The sequence below is a fragment of the Montipora foliosa genome, chromosome 8, assembly GCF_036669935.1.
Source record: "Montipora foliosa isolate CH-2021 chromosome 8, ASM3666993v2, whole genome shotgun sequence".
Taxonomy (NCBI): Eukaryota; Metazoa; Cnidaria; class Anthozoa; order Scleractinia; family Acroporidae; genus Montipora; species Montipora foliosa.
Genome location: NC_090876.1, coordinates 27,945,374 through 27,960,466, shown reverse-complemented (window position 1 = coordinate 27,960,466; position 15,093 = coordinate 27,945,374).

The window sequence follows — 15,093 nt, the reverse complement described above, 5'->3', positions numbered from 1 at the left end:
ATTACAAAGATCTATTTTCTCACCAAGCGTTAGACCGTAGATAAAGCGGTTTTAAGCGTATTTCAATCGCTCATTACGTATTAAACGGCTCCGGGAAGTGAATTTCTCAATGTCATAATTTTACTATAGTATAATCTTTGCGGGCATTGTTATGCCGGATAATCTAGAGTGAAAAACGATGTTCAAAATCGGCCTAATTTCGGAGATTTAAGTTCTCGCCAAGCCTTATAATAAACCGTGGATAAAGCAGTTTTAAGCGCATTTCAATGGCTTATAACGTTTTAAACAGCTCCGTGAAGTGAAGTTCTCAATGTCATAAATGTACTATAGTATAATCGTTACGAGCATTGATATGCCGGTTAATCTAGAGTGAAAATCAATTTTCAAAATGGCCTAATTTCAGAGATCTTACTTTTTTATTTTTTGTATTTTTTAAATATTTTTTCAGCATTTAACTTCTCACTAAGTCTTGGATAAGGCAGTTTTAAGGATATTTCAAACACTTATTACGTTTTAAACGGCTCCGTGAAGTGCATTTCTCAATGTCATGAATTTACTATAGTATACCTTTTGCGGGCATTGTTATGCCGGGTAATCTAGAGTGAAAATCGATGTTGAAAACCGGCCTAATATTATTTCAGAGATTTGAGTTTTGGCTAAGACTTAAACCGTGGATAAAGCAGATTTAAGCATATTTCAATCACTTATTACGTTTTAAACGGCTCCGTGAAGTAAATTTCTCATTTTTATTCCGGGTAATCTAGCGTGATACGGTGCTGTGCCGTACAAAATGAGGGCATGCAGTAAAATATCTCCCTAAATCCCGCACCGGGAGGCGAGGTCAGTAGCAGAAGGCAGCGAAGGGCCAACTGCGCCCAAAAGAGATCGCACAAGCCAAAATCCCGGGATGACTCGTTTGCTACGACGCTCCAGCGCCACGTCTGAAGGTACTCCCTTTTTCTCTCTTGTTCAAACATTCCGTCGTTCCTAGCCTACCCAACAAATTAAGATGTTGTTTTTTACAAGCAATTGAGATTTCAGTTGATTGTACAGGCATAAACGTAACGTATGAACAGTGTGTGTCTGGTCTTCTCGAGACAGAAGTGAGAGATGGTTTCATGCAGACTGGGACGCCTAACATGTTCTCTTGTAAACGTGATGGCGATTCACGACTGAAGTTGTCTCTCTGGCCTTTCTGTGGACGAATTCCAGGACCTACTGATACAATTTGGGCAAGTTTTGAGAGCTAAGAACTTCAATCGGTGCTGTATTTTGCTGGTAGGACTCGGTGACCCGACACCTATAAGAAATCAATGAAATGAGAATCGGGGGCTTACCTTGTCATGGAATGGCAGAATTTCCCAGAATTCTTTTTAAGCATAAACGAGGCAACTTGAGAAGCACGAGACTGGCCCTAATCAAATGGCTAAAGCGCGGCCGGAGGAAAAAGTAGCGAGAAGGCGATCTCTAGCCAGATACCAGGGAGTAGCCCTGGTGTGTGCTGCTAACGTAGGACGTTTGATTTCTGAACAAGTTTTTATTATTGAAAAAAAATTATTGACAAAGTAGTAGCAAATTTCTTGTCAAATAAATGGTATAATGTAAATAAGAAAATACTGAGATTTATATTTGCAAATTACCTGTCCTCTTACCATTTAAGTCAAACTCTACATCTCTATGCAATAAGCGCATTCAAAATTTTCTTCTGCGAGATCTTCGCGGAAATTACTTTGTTCCCTCAAAAAACCTAAAGCAACCAGTTATGGTCTTAGTTCTTTTTCTTTACGTATCAGCTAAGTTGCGGAATGCGCTACCTGATTTTATGCGTACCACTGAGCTTACAAGTTTTAAACTAGAGAATCCCAGACGGCATTTTCTACAGCGACTTTCTTTTTAATTAATATATCTTTAAATATCATGTATTAAGTCATGTATCTGCATATGCTATGTAATTTAGTTGTAAACGCAATGTCTCGAAGACATTGGCTCTTGTAGTTGTTCTGAAATTCGAGATGAAATGAAGTTTATGCATGTATGTATGTTACCTTCAGCAGGGCGCGTGCGTGCACGTTGTAATCTGCGACTCCAGTGCTTACCATATGACAGATAAAATGACTTTTCCCTTGATTATTTAAGCCATCGAAACCTTACGCTAAATTGTAATGACAAGGGTGGTCTGGAGCTGTCGGTAGGCGTGAGAGTTGTCTCATATGGCTTACGGGCCGACATATCTCTCCCTCAATGCCGTACCGGGAGGTGAAGTCGGTAGCAATCTTGATATGATTATCTTTTTACAATTTTTGCTTTAAAACCGCTCAAATCACCGCCAAAAACCAGTTTTCTGAAACAGTTGCGTTTTCAGGTTAAAACGAACGTTTTCCCCAATTTTTTAGTATGAATTAGATTTTGATCAATAATAAACTTGATGTGACTATACTTAATTTTTTTCTGATCTTAAACAGTTCCAAACAATCCCAAAAGGAATTTTACAAAACGTTGCATTTTCACGCTGAAAGGAACGTTCAGCAAACATTTCTAGTGTAGGTTAGAAATTAGCCAGATATTAATCTTGATGTGATGATCTCTTTATTTTTTGCTCCAAACCTGCTCAAATCACTGCCAAAAACCAGTTTTCACAGAACGTTCCGTTTTCGGGCTTGAACGAACGTTTTGCACAATTTCCCAGTTTGACTTAGATTTTCACCAAATCATAATCTTGATGTGATCATCTTTATACATTTTTGCTCTAAAACTGCTCAAATTTCTGCCAAAAACCAATTTTCATAAACTAAGTAGCGTTTTCAGGATAAAGCGTAGGTTTTGCACAATTTTTTAGTGTGACTTGGATTTTGACGAAATCATAATCTTGATTTGATTTTAATTTTACGGTTTTTGGTCCAAAACAGTTGGAAACAAAACCAAAAAGCAGTTTAAAAAAAATTGCAATTTTACGCTAAAACAAACGTTTTTCACAATTTTGCAGCGTGAGTTTAATTTTAATCAATAATAAAGTTGATGTGATGACATGTTAATTGTTTTCTACTCTGAAACAGTCCCAAACAATACCAAAAAGCAGTATGTTAAAAAAGTTGCGTTTTCAGGCGCAGTTTGCACTAACAGTTGCGTTTCCAGGCTGAAACGAACGTTTTGGACACATTTCCAGTGTAGGTTCTTATATTTTTTGCTCTAAAACTGCTCAAATTACTGCCAAAAACCAGTTTCCATATAAAGTTCCGTTTTCAGGCAGAAAGGAAAGTTTTTCACAATTTTCCACAGTGATGTTTTCCTTTTTTCCTTCAAAACTATTTAAATCACTGCCAGAAAGCAGTTTTTCCAAAAGCTTGCGTTTTAAAGCTAAAACGAACGTTTTGCACAATTTTGCACACTGGAAAATTTTAAAACTTTTTTAAAATTTGGTCATGATAAACGTTTTTGCTGTTTTTACTGGAAAACTGCTGCAAACACTGCAAAATAGCAGTTTTCATAAAACGTGTTATTTAGAGGCTAAAACGAACGTTTTGCACAATTTTGCACTGGCACTGTAATTTTAACTTTTTAAAAAATTGGTCATGATAAACGTTTTTGCTGTTTTTACTGGAAAACTGCTGCAAACACTGCAAAATAGCAGTTTTCATAAAACGTGTTATTTAGAGGCTAAAACGAACGTTTTGCACAATTTTGCACTGGCACTGTAATTTTAACTTTTTTAAAAATTGGTCATGATAAACGTTTTTGCTGTTTTTACTGGAAAACTGCTGCAAACACTGCAAAATAGCAGTTTTCATAAAACGTGTTATTTAGAGGCTAAAACGAACGTTTTGCACAATTTTGCACTGGCACTGTAATTTTAACTTTTTTAAAAATTGGTCATGATAAACGTTTTTGCTGTTTTTACTGGAAAACTGCTGCAAACACTGCAAAATAGCAGTTTTCATAAAACGTGTTATTTAGAGGCTAAAACGAACGTTTTGCACAATTTTGCACTGGCACTGTAATTTTAACTTTTTAAAAATTGGTCATGATAAACGTTTTTGCTGTTTTTACTGGAAAACTGCTGCAAACACTGCAAAATAGCAGTTTTCATAAAACGTGTTATTTAGAGGCTAAAACGAACGTTTTGCACAATTTTGCACTGGCACTGTAATTGGTCATGATAAACGTTTTTGCTGTTTTTACTGGAAAACTGCTGCAAACACTGCAAAATAGCAGTTTTCATAAAACGTGTTATTTAGAGGCTAAAACGAACGTTTTGCACAATTTTGCACTGGCACTGTAATTTTAACTTTTTTAAAAAATTGGTCATGATAAACGTTTTTGCTGTTTTTACTGGAAAACTGCTGCAAACACTGCAAAATAGCAGTTTTCATAAAACGTGTTATTTAGAGGCTAAAACGAACGTTTTGCACAATTTTGCACTGGCACTGTAATTTTAACTTTTTTAAAAATTGGTCATGATAAACGTTTTTGCTGTTTTTACTGGAAAACTGCTGCAAACACTGCAAAATAGCAGTTTTCATAAAACGTGTTATTTAGAGGCTAAAACGAACGTTTTGCACAATTTTGCACTGGCACTGTAATTTTAACTTTTTTAAAAATTGGTCATGATAAACGTTTTTGCTGTTTTTACTGGAAAACTGCTGCAAACACTGCAAAATAGCAGTTTTCATAAAACGTGTTATTTAGAGGCTAAAACGAACGTTTTGCACAATTTTGCACTGGCACTGTAATTTTAACTTTTTTAAAAATTGGTCATGATAAACGTTTTTGCTGTTTTTACTGGAAAACTGCTGCAAACACTGCAAAATAGCAGTTTTCATAAAACGTGTTATTTAGAGGCTAAAACGAACGTTTTGCACAATTTTGCACTGGCACTGTAATTTTAACTTTTTTAAAAATTGGTCATGATAAACGTTTTTGCTGTTTTTACTGGAAAACTGCTGCAAACACTGCAAAATAGCAGTTTTCATAAAACGTGTTATTTAGAGGCTAAAACGAACGTTTTGCACAATTTTGCACTGGCACTGTAATTTTAACTTTTTTAAAAATTGGTCATGATAAACGTTTTTGCTGTTTTTACTGGAAAACTGCTGCAAACACTGCAAAATAGCAGTTTTCATAAAACGTGTTATTTAGAGGCTAAAACGAACGTTTTGCACAATTTTGCACTGGCACTGTAATTTTAACTTTTTTAAAAATTGGTCATGATAAACGTTTTTGCTGGTTTTTTTTGGAAAACTGCTGCAAACACTGCAAAATAGCAGTTTTCATAAAACGTGTTATTTAGAGGCTAAAACGAACGTTTTGCACAATTTTGCACTGGCACTGTAATTTTAACTTTTTTAAAAATTGGTCATGATAAACGTTTTTGCTGTTTTTACTGGAAAACTGCTGCAAACACTGCAAAATAGCAGTTTTCATAAAACGTGTTATTTAGAGGCTAAACGAACTTTTTGCACAATTTTGCACTGGCACTGTAATTTTAACTTTTTTAAAAATTGGTCATGATAAACGTTTTTGCTGTTTTTACTGGAAAACTGCTGCAAACACTGCAAAATAGCAGTTTTCATAAAACGTGTTATTTAGAGGCTAAAACGAACGTTTTGCACAATTTTGCACTGGCACTGTAATTTTAACTTTTTTAAAAATTGGTCATGATAAACGTTTTTGCTGTTTTACCTGGAAAACTGCTGGAAACACTGCAAAATAGCAGTTTTCATAAAACGTGTTATTTAGAGGCTAAAACGAACGTTTTGCACAATTTTGCACTGGCACTGTAATTTTAACTTTTTTAAAAATTGGTCATGATAAACGTTTTTGCTGTTTTTACTGGAAAACTGCTGCAAACACTGCAAAATAGCAGTTTTCATAAAACGTGTTATTTAGAGGCTAAAACGAACGTTTTGCACAATTTTGCACTGGCACTGTAATTTTAACTTTTTTAAAAATTGGTCATGATAAACGTTTTTGCTGTTTTTACTGGAAAACTGCTGCAAACACTGCAAAATAGCAGTTTTCATAAAACGTGTTATTTAGAGGCTAAAACGAACGTTTTGCACAATTTTGCACTGGCACTGTAATTTTAACTTTTTTAAAAATTGGTCATGATAAACGTTTTTGCTGTTTTTACTGGAAAACTGCTGCAAACACTGCAAAATAGCAGTTTTCATAAAACGTGTTATTTAGAGGCTAAAACGAACGTTTTGCACAATTTTGCACTGGCACTGTAATTTTAACTTTTTTAAAAATTGGTCATGATAAACGTTTTTGCTGTTTTTACTGGAAAACTGCTGCAAACACTGCAAAATAGCAGTTTTCATAAAACGTGTTATTTAGAGGCTAAAACGAACGTTTTGCACAATTTTGCACTGGCACTGTAATTTTAACTTTTTTAAAATTGGTCATGATAAACGTTTTTGCTGTTTTTACTGGAAAACTGCTGCAAACACTGCAAAATAGCAGTTTTCATAAAACGTGTTATTTAGAGGCTAAAACGAACGTTTTGCACAATTTTGCACTGGCACTGTAATTTTAACTTTTTTAAAAATTGGTCATGATAAACGTTTTTGCTGTTTTTACTGGAAAACTGCTGCAAACACTGCAAAATAGCAGTTTTCATAAAACGTGTTATTTAGAGGCTAAAACGAACGTTTTGCACAATTTTGCACTGGCACTGTAATTTTAACTTTTTTAAAAATTGGTCATGATAAACGTTTTTGCTGTTTTTACTGGAAAACTGCTGCAAACACTGCAAAATAGCAGTTTTCATAAAACGTGTTATTTAGAGGCTAAAACGAACGTTTTGCACAATTTTGCACTGGCACTGTAATTTTAACTTTTTTAAAAATTGGTCATGATAAACGTTTTTGCTGTTTTTACTGGAAAACTGCTGCAAACACTGCAAAATAGCAGTTTTCATAAAACGTGTTATTTAGAGGCTAAAACGAACGTTTTGCACAATTTTGCACTGGCACTGTAATTTTAACTTTTTTAAAAATTGGTCATGATAAACGTTTTTGCTGTTTTTACTGGAAAACTGCTGCAAACACTGCAAAATAGCAGTTTTCATAAAACGTGTTATTTAGAGGCTAAAACGAACGTTTTGCACAATTTTGCACTGGCACTGTAATTTTAACTTTTTTAAAAATTGGTCATGATAAACGTTTTTTGCGGTGTTTACTGGAAAACTGCTGCAAACACTGCAAAATAGCAGTTTTCATAAAACGTGTTATTTAGAGGCTAAAACGAACGTTTTGCACAATTTTGCACTGGCACTGTAATTTTAACTTTTTAAAAATTGGTCATGATAAACGTTTTTGCTGTTTTTACTGGAAAACTGCTGCAAACACTGCAAAATAGCAGTTTTCATAAAACGTGTTATTTAGAGGCTAAAACGAACGTTTTGCACAATTTTGCACTGGCACTGTAATTTTAACTTTTTAAAAATTGGTCATGATAAACGTTTTTGCTGTTTTTACTGGAAAACTGCTGCAAACACTGCAAAATAGCAGTTTTCATAAAACGTGTTATTTAGAGGCTAAAACGAACGTTTTGCACAATTTTGCACTGGCACTGTAATTTTAACTTTTTTAAAAATTGGTCATGATAAACGTTTTTGCTGTTTTTACTGGAAAACTGCTGCAAACACTGCAAAATAGCAGTTTTCATAAAACGTGTTATTTAGAGGCTAAAACGAACGTTTTGCACAATTTTGCACTGGCACTGTAATTTTAACTTTTTTAAAAATTGGTCATGATAAACGTTTTTGCTGTTTTTACTGGAAAACTGCTGCAAACACTGCAAAATAGCAGTTTTCATAAAACGTGTTATTTAGAGGCTAAAACGAACGTTTTGCACAATTTTGCACTGGCACTGTAATTTTAACTTTTTTAAAAATTGGTCATGATAAACGTTTTTGCTGTTTTTACTGGAAAACTGCTGCAAACACTGCAAAATAGCAGTTTTCATAAAACGTGAAGAGGCTAAAACGAACGTTTTGCACAATTTTGCACTGGCACTGTAATTTTAACTTTTTTAAAAATTGGTCATGATAAACGTTTTTGCTGTTTTTACTGGAAAACTGCTGCAAACACTGCAAAATAGCAGTTTTCATAAAACGTGTTATTTAGAGGCTAAAACGAACGTTTTGCACAATTTTGCACTGGCACTGTAATTTTTTTTAAAACTGTTTTTAAAAAACTGAAAACACTGCAATAGATTTTCATAAAACGTGTTTGGCTAAAATGAGTTTTATTCTGGAAAACGGTTGCACAAAAATCTGGCACTGTATTTAAACTTTTTTAAAAAATTGGTTGAAAACGTTTCTGTTTTCTTAGGAACTAAACAAACGGTTTTGCAATGTTGCAGTTTTTTAAAAATTAATCATGAACTTTTGTTTTACTGGAAACTGCTGCAACACTAAAATAGCACTACAACAAAATAGCAGGTTTCATAAAATGTGTTATTTAGAGGCTAAAACGAACGTTTTACACTGGCACTGTAATTTTAACTTTTTTAAAAATTGGTCATGATAAACGTTTTTGCTGTTTTTACTGGAAAACTGCTGCAAACACTGCAAAATAGCAGTTTTCATAAAACGTGTTATTTAGAGGCTAAAACGAACGTTTTGCACAATTTTGCACTGGCACTGTAATTTTAACTTTTTAAAAATTGGTCATGATAAACGTTTTTGCTGTTTTTACTGGAAAACTGCTGCAAACACTGCAAAATAGCAGTTTTCATAAAACGTGTTATTTAGAGGCTAAAACGAACGTTTTGCACAATTTTGCACTGGCACTGTAATTTTAACTTTTTAAAAATTGGTCATGATAAACGTTTTTGCTGTTTTTACTGGAAAACTGCTGCAAACACTGCAAAATAGCAGTTTTCATAAAACGTGTTATTTAGAGGCTAAAACGAACGTTTTGCACAATTTTGCACTGGCACTGTAATTTTAACTTTTTTAAAAATTGGTCATGATAAACGTTTTTGCTGTTTTTACTGGAAAACTGCTGCAAACACTGCAAAATAGCAGTTTCCATAAAACGTGTTATTTAGAGGCTAAAACGAACGTTTTGCACAATTTTGCACTGGCACTGTAATTTTAACTTTTTTAAAAATTGGTCATGATAAACGTTTTTGCTGTTTTTACTGGAAAACTGCTGCAAACACTGCAAAATAGCAGTTTTCATAAAACGTGTTATTTAGAGGCTAAAACGAACGTTTTGCACAATTTTGCACTGGCACTGTAATTTTAACTTTTTTAAAATTGGTCATGATAAACGTTTTTGCTGTTTTTACTGGAAAACTGCTGCAAACACTGCAAAATAGCAGTTTTCATAAAACGTGTTATTTAGAGGCTAAAACGAACGTTTTGCACAATTTTGCACTGGCACTGTAATTTTAACTTTTTTAAAAATTGGTCATGATAAACGTTTTTGCTGTTTTTACTGGAAAACTGCTGCAAACACTGCAAAATAGCAGTTTTCATAAAACGTGTTATTTAGAGGCTAAAACGAACGTTTTGCACAATTTTGCACTGGCACTGTAATTTTAACTTTTTTAAAAATTGGTCATGATAAACGTTTTTGCTGTTTTTACTGGAAAACTGCTGCAAACACTGCAAAATAGCAGTTTTCATAAAACGTGTTATTTAGAGGCTAAAACGAACGTTTTGCACAATTTTGCACTGGCACTGTAATTTTAACTTTTTTTGAAAATTGGTCATGATAAACGTTTTTGCTGTTTTTACTGGAAAACTGCTGCAAACACTGCAAAATAGCAGTTTTCATAAAACGTGTTAATTAGAGGCTAAAACGAACGTTTTGCACAATTTTGCACTGGCACTGTAATTTTAACTTTTTAAAAAATTGTCATGATAAACGTTTTTGCTGTTTTTACTGGAAAACTGCTGCAAACACTGCAAAATAGCAGTTTTCATAAAACGTGTTATTTAGAGGCTAAAACGAACGTTTTGCACAATTTTGCACTGGCACTGTAATTTTAACTTTTTTAAAAATTGGTCATGATAAACGTTTTTGCTGTTTTTACTGGAAAACTGCTGCAAACACTGCAAAATAGCAGTTTTCATAAAACGTGTTATTTAGAGGCTAAAACGAACGTTTTGCACAATTTTGCACTGGCACTGTAATTTTAACTTTTTTAAAAATTGGTCATGATAAACGTTTTTGCTGTTTTTACTGGAAAACTGCTGCAAACACTGCAAAATAGCAGTTTTCATAAAACGTGTTATTTAGAGGCTAAAACGAACGTTTTGCACAATTTTGCACTGGCACTGTAATTTTAACTTTTTTAAAAATTGGTCATGATAAACGTTTTTGCTGTTTTTACTGGAAAACTGCTGCAAACACTGCAAAATAGCAGTTTTCATAAAACGTGTTATTTAGAGGCTAAAACGAACGTTTTGCACAATTTTGCACTGGCACTGTAATTTTAACTTTTTTAAAAATTGGTCATGATAAACGTTTTTGCTGTTTTTACTGGAAAACTGCTGCAAACACTGCAAAATAGCAGTTTTCATAAAACGTGTTAATTAGAGGCTAAAACGAACGTTTTGCACAATTTTGCACTGGCACTGTAATTTTAACTTTTTTAAAAATTGGTCATGATAAACGTTTTTGCTGTTTTTACTGGAAAACTGCTGCAAACACTGCAAAATAGCAGTTTTCATAAAACGTGTTATTTAGAGGCTAAAACGAACGTTTTGCACAATTTTGCACTGGCACTGTAATTTTAACTTTTTAAAAATTGGTCATGATAAACGTTTTTGCTGTTTTTACTGGAAAACTGCTGCAAACACTGCAAAATAGCAGTTTTCATAAAACGTGTTATTTAGAGGCTAAAACGAACGTTTTGCACAATTTTGCACTGGCACTGTAATTTTAACTTTTTTAAAAATTGGTCATGATAAACGTTTTTGCTGTTTTTACTGGAAAACTGCTGCAAACACTGCAAAATAGCAGTTTTCATAAAACGTGTTAATTAGAGGCTAAAACGAACGTTTTGCACAATTTTGCACTGGCACTGTAATTTTAACTTTTTAAAAAATTGGTCATGATAAACGTTTTTGCTGTTTTTACTGGAAAACTGCTGCAAACACTGCAAAATAGCAGTTTTCATAAAACGTGTTATTTAGAGGCTAAAACGAACGTTTTGCACAATTTTGCACTGGCACTGTAATTTTAACTTTTTTAAAAATTGGTCATGATAAACGTTTTTGCTGTTTTTACTGGAAAACTGCTGCAAACACTGCAAAATAGCAGTTTTCATAAAACGTGTTATTTAGAGGCTAAAACGAACGTTTTGCACAATTTTGCACTGGCACTGTAATTTTAACTTTTTTAAAAATTGGTCATGATAAACGTTTTTGCTGTTTTTACTGGAAAACTGCTGCAAACACTGCAAAATAGCAGTTTTCATAAAACGTGTTATTTAGAGGCTAAAACGAACGTTTTGCACAATTTTGCACTGGCACTGTAATTTTAACTTTTTAAAAATTGGTCATGATAAACGTTTTTGCTGTTTTTACTGGAAAACTGCTGCAAACACTGCAAAATAGCAGTTTTCATAAAACGTGTTATTTAGAGGCTAAAACGAACGTTTTGCACAATTTTGCACTGGCACTGTAATTTTAACTTTTTAAAAATTGGTCATGATAAACGTTTTTGCTGTTTTTACTGGAAAACTGCTGCAAACACTGCAAAATAGCAGTTTTCATAAAACGTGTTATTTAGAGGCTAAAACGAACGTTTTGCACAATTTTGCACTGGCACTGTAATTTTAACTTTTTTAAAAATTGGTCATGATAAACGTTTTTGCTGTTTTTACTGGAAAACTGCTGCAAACACTGCAAAATAGCAGTTTTCATAAAACGTGTTATTTAGAGGCTAAAACGAACGTTTTGCACAATTTTGCACTGGCACTGTAATTTTAACTTTTTTAAAAATTGGTCATGATAAACGTTTTTGCTGTTTTTACTGGAAAACTGCTGCAAACACTGCAAAATAGCAGTTTTCATAAAACGTGTTATTTAGAGGCTAAAACGAACGTTTTGCACAATTTTGCACTGGCACTGTAATTTTAACTTTTTTAAAAATTGGTCATGATAAACGTTTTTGCTGTTTTACCTGGAAAACTGCTGGAAACACTGCAAAATGGCCCATTATTGTCTTTATGCCGGGGCGGGGCCTTATCTTGTCTTATTGGTACAAGCTGCATAGGTTGATAGCCATAACGATAATGGGCTACACCACACGCGGAGCGAGCTACAAATTCGTGACCTCTGCTATCGCTCGCCCTTTTTTCTGCCAGCGCGGATCGTGTTAGCTGTTTAGCTTTTGAGGCTTACTTCACTTTCTTTCGTTGGAAACAGGCAAGTTCAACTTTTGTAGCCCTAACTTTTACTCAAATAAGGGTGTTTATCATTACTTTGGCTCTCGGTAAGCTTCGGTTTACCTTGCTGTTAGTGCCCTCTCTCTTTTCAACCTCTATGGCTAAACATCGCGTGCTAATAATCGGGCACTCTTTTGTTCACCGACTAGCGGCGTTCGTGCAGAAGGAGCGGCACAAGCATGCGTTTACCAGCCTTAGTGATATTGCGGATATTTATTTTCATGGCGTTGGGGGCCGCAAGAAATTACAGAAATTTTGTAAGTTTGACTTAGAAGTCTTACGTCAAATTGCTCCCAAGATCATTACTTTAGAGCTTGGGTCCAATGATCTTGTTAAGCTCGCACCTGAGACTGTTGGCTTAGAGCTAGAAAATCTAGTTCGAGATTTACATGATATACACTCAGTTGAGGTTGTTGTAGTAGGCCAAGTTCTGCGGCGACGTTCGCGGGACTCAGTGGAGTTTAATTATAAAGTGGGTCAGCTCCATCAATATCTTAAGGTAGTGCTAGAACATTTGCCTTTTTGTTATTACTGGCGACACGGAGGTTTCTGGAACTGCAAACGAGACCTTTATTTACCTGATGGGGTCCATCTAAACCATTTAGGTTACTATAAATTTACGCGTAGTATTCGGGGAGCTGTTTTGAAGGCTGTAAAGTTAGTGGGTGTGTCCGTCGATTAAGTCAATCGTCACGGGCCATCGTCGCCCTCGTGATTTTATATCGGCGGTACCACAAAATATTCAATATACGCATCCTAATCATGTATACAGTTTTCGCAGGCTATTATATTGGAATTAGTAATTACTTGCACTTGACATTTTTGGCGTAATTAGTGTGTTATCACCTGGCGGCTATTGTTATACTACATTAGTGTGCCCAACACACTCAGGCCATTATAGGACGTTTATAGTCCTCTTGAAATGTCTCGGATTGTATTGCACTTGACATTTATGGCGTAATTAGTGTGTTATCACCTGGCGGCTATTGGTATACTGCAATAGTGTGCCCAACACACTTAGGCCATTATAGGACAACTGTCCTTTTTGAAATGTCTCGGATTTTTGATTTTGTTATGTTGCCTGCTTCTATATGTACTTGACATTCATTGGCTTTCGCATAAGCCTTTACTGAATGTCTCGGATCTCTTTATCCTGATTTATTTGTGGCATTTGACTCTCATTGGCTTACATGCTTCCAGCCTGCTAGGGCAAGGGATGCACACCCACTAATTTTGAGCTTCGCTTCAATTTTTCATAAACATGCCTCCTAAACGAGCCTCTAAGCGCCGGTCATCAAAAAGTACCACACCTGCGGTAGCGGTGAAACAGCAGCGATCAGAGGGTCAGTCAACGTCCTTGCCTGAGAGCACAACGCCTACTCCTCAGTTCAGCCCCACAGTCCTGGGTGAGATCATTTCCACCGCGATATCGGGGGCCTTACAGTCAGCCGGCCTCGGCATCCTAAATATCTCTCCCGCAGTTGGCGAACAAAGGATTAGTAATCCGTCCATGCCACAGCCCACGGTGGTTGAAGATGCCGCCTCGAGGGAGATTGCAGAACTGACGAACGCCGTGGCTCCGGGTAGGCTAACCTTTGCGTCCGAGAGGCCGGACGACACGTTTTCCAGTGTCACTTTTGACCTCGAGTCTCGCGTCTCGGATCGTGTCAAGGCAAAGATATGGGCCAACGAACACGTTGACTTCGCGTCTCTCCTCTCCGTAGCACCGGAGGAGTCCAAATATCGATTATCTGTCACTCATAGCCATGATCAGCCTAGTCTTTGCCTTGAACACGTTAAACCAAAACGGTGCGGTTTATCCATTGATCAATGGGTGACTGCATTTAATGTGTTTGTAGCCGTTTATACCATTAGGGTTCCTAATGCGATAAGTTCTCTGATGAAGTATTGTGAGGTGGTCAGGGACATTGCATCAAAACAAGGCAACTGGCGATATTATGACGAGCAGTTCCGATTTCTTCGCCAGTCTAAACCTGACCGATACCCATGGGATAACGTGGCTTGGGAATTATGGCACCAGGCTATGCATAGCTCCCTCATCACCTCACGCCAAAATTCCAGCTATGATTTTCGAGCTAGACAGCCCAACCAACGTCCCTTTCAGTCCTTTCCCCGAGGGGTTTGTTGGAGATTTCATTCCGGTCAGTTCTGCAGGGGCTGCAATTTCAAACACTCCTGCTTCAAGTGTGGGGCAGTCCATCCCGCAAGCCAATGCAACGCTAACAGAGCGCACAGTAACCCAAACAATGCAGCCCATAGCATACCCTCTGGGAGTGACAGTCAGGGACGAACATCGGTTCTTGAGCCGCTGGCCAACACCGGTAAGGCCCGACCGTCTCGCCTTTTATCTTAAGGGTTATAACAACGGAACCTCGAAGTATCTTATTCAAGGCTTTCTTCACGGTTTTTCAATACGATATTTTGGTTCTCTCCTTGCAATTCGATCCCCAAATCTGAAGAGCGCCATGGACAATCCTACTAGCGTAAATGATAAATTGTCAAAACAGCTCGCAGCGGGCAGAATTGTAGGTCCGTTTGATTCGCCTCCCTTTGAAACTTTCAGGGTATCGCCCCTAGGCATCGTTCCCAAAAAATTGCCAGGGGAATTTCGGTTAATTCATCATTTGTCTTACCCGGAGGGGTTATCTGTTAATGATGGTATAC